Source organism: Cavia porcellus, unplaced genomic scaffold (assembly GCF_034190915.1).
Source record: "Cavia porcellus strain 051 isolate PalLab524CR breed Dunkin Hartley unplaced genomic scaffold, mCavPor4.1 scaffold_26, whole genome shotgun sequence".
Lineage (NCBI taxonomy): Eukaryota > Metazoa > Chordata > Mammalia > Rodentia > Caviidae > Cavia > Cavia porcellus.
Genome location: NW_026947509.1, coordinates 8,092,989 through 8,095,744, shown reverse-complemented (window position 1 = coordinate 8,095,744; position 2,756 = coordinate 8,092,989).

Sequence of the window (2,756 nt, the reverse complement as noted above, 5' to 3'; positions counted from 1 at the left end):
ATGCATGAGTATTAACATGTATTTTTAACCTTTCTATATTAGAGGGAGAAACAAAACAAAGCAAGACAAAACAAAACATATTCCTATAAACACATGAAATGAAAGACATATAAGACCATTGTAAAAAGAGTTCTACCATGGTTCCTGTGTTGTCTCTTGTTATCTCCAATAAAATTGGCTATATCATCAGACATAGTATAATTGAATATATCAGTACATAACAGTATTAATAAAAACACAACTTTGTGTATAGTATAGAACTTCAAAAACTGGCAGTTATCAAACCAGAATGTGTATTGTAGAATCTTGTCATCTTCAGTGTAGTTGCCTATACTCTCAGACTTGATACTATCACTCATTTCAGTTTTGAATAAAATCTTCTCTGCCTCATTTCTGTTATGCTCTTTTTTTTGCCATCAGTTGTCTGCTTATCTTCTTCATTCTGTTTTCTGCTCCATTCATTGAGGCCTCTCTATCACTGTTTCTGGAATCCTAGTATATTCTCCCTCTCTAGAATGCCCAGCAGTATTCTCTGTGGAGTTGGATTGGTGGTTGTGAATTTCCCAAGTTCCTCTTTGTCTTAGACGTATCTTGTTTCTCCATTAATTTCTAGAGACAGTTTATCAGGGTATATCAATCTGGGATGGACGTTATTTTCTTTCAGGACTTGGAATATTTTGCTCCAGGCTCTTCTTGACCTGCTGGTTTGTGTCTAGAAGTCTGCCGTTATTCTGATGGGTCTTCCTTTATAGGTTATCTGTTTCTTGTCTCTAACAGCTTTTAATATTCTGTTCTTATATTGAATTTCTGGGATCTTGATTATTATATGCCTGGGTGTAGCTCTGTTTTGGTTGTAGGTGGCTGGAGTTCTGTATGCCTCATATATCAGAATATCATTTCCTTTTCCCAGGTTTGGGAAGTTTTCCTTATTTCTTTGAATAACCTTTGTAGTTCCTTTGTTTGTACCCCAGCTTCTTCATTCACATTCTTTATTCTCAAGTTATAGATCCTCTTGTTGTCTTCTAGCCTTTGACTGTTACTGCTTGTTTTCTTGTTATTTTTAAAAAGTTTTCCCTTTCATACTCCCACATTGCAAAATTGTCCTCCAGTTTGGATAATCTATCCCTAGTTTCTTTCAAGCTGATTTGCCATCTTTCCATAGTTTTTAATTTCCTGGTAATCTCTTTGAACCTGCTTCATGTATTCTATATTTTTATATATTCTTCATCAAATGATTCTCTCCTTTGTTTCAGTTCCTCCCTTATGTCTGTGTCTGCTTGAGAAGTGATTAGTATCTCTTTTATTAATCTTCTTATATCTTGTTTTACTTGGCTAAATATTTCACTTTTGAACTCATCTATGAGGTCCCGAATATATCTCTTTATGTCCATTGGCGCCATGTCTGATATTGCATGTTTGCTGTTCTCATTCTCCTTTGTATTTACCTGTCCTGGGTCAATGTTTTCAGGGTTGGGACCTGGAGACTTTTGTTGTTGCTTCTTCTTTCCATCTTTTTTGCTTCTTCCAGGAGGCTCCAGTTTCTTTCTTTGTTGGTTACAATTCCTCTGAAGCACGCTGGCTAGATGACCCTTCCCACTGCCATGTGCTAGTGAGTTGCAGACAGGGACAGCATATGCTGGCCCCTCCCCTCCAGGTCAGTGAAGCTGCTGTGGCCTGCACTGTATTACTTTGCGGGCCTCCCTTCCAGGTCAGTCAAACTTCTGAGACTTCACTGGGTTAGTGTGGTTGGTGTGCACCACTGCTGTAGGGAATTGATGTCCAATAACCTATTGGGTCTCAGCCAGGTCACGTGACCCAGGCCTAGCTCACTCCATCAATCCTGTTTGGGAAGGGAACAACCGACTGAAGTCACTGCTGTCCCCTGTACTTGCCAGTCCTGCCTGGCCCCAGAATGTTGTCTGCCAGAGCCCCACTCTTTCTATGGAAGGCTTCCACTCCCATCACTCACCGCAGGTCATTTAGGCACTCTGCCAACTCAGCTTTCCGTTTGGCTCGCCAAACCCTAAACTCAATGTAACTGCGCCTCCAGTGAGTTGAAATGGCGGGACCTTGGATGGCTCGGCAAGTCGCGGCAGGACCTTGGCAGTGGGACCTCGGCAAGTCACAGCAGGACCTCAGCAAGTTGCGATGGAACCTCGGATGGTCGGCAAGTTGCCCACTGCGACAGGAACACTGAACCTTTAGTTGTTCCAATAGTAGCACCAGGACTGCATGTTTGGTTGGTTCTTCTCACCTTAATTTCTTCTTGGGGTGAGAGAATTCATCTCCCTCTGTTTGGGGGCTCCCACTCTGTATTATGTTGAATTCTAAGTTGACTATCTCAGAAAGCCCCTGTAGCCATTTGTTATCTATCTGCCATCTTTGCTCCTCTTCCAATTTTAGCCATTCTAAATGGCTTACTGTTGCATCTTTGTACATTTCAGTCTACATTTTCTTAATGATCAATGGTGTTAACAAGTTTTCACGTGTTCATTTGTTATCCATGCATTTCCTTTAATGAGTGTCTCTTAATACTGAGTTTCCAGGGTTCTTTGTATATTATGGTTATAATCTTTTATCAGATATATTTGTAATTTTTCCCAGCCTAAGCATGTCTTTTCATTCTCTAAACATTGTATTTCAAAGGGTAGATTTTACTCTTTGTTGAGGTGCAAGTTAGCAATTTGTTCTTTCATGAATCCTGTGTTTGGTATTGTACCTAAGAAACCTTTGTGTGTGGGCCGATTCCATTGTGA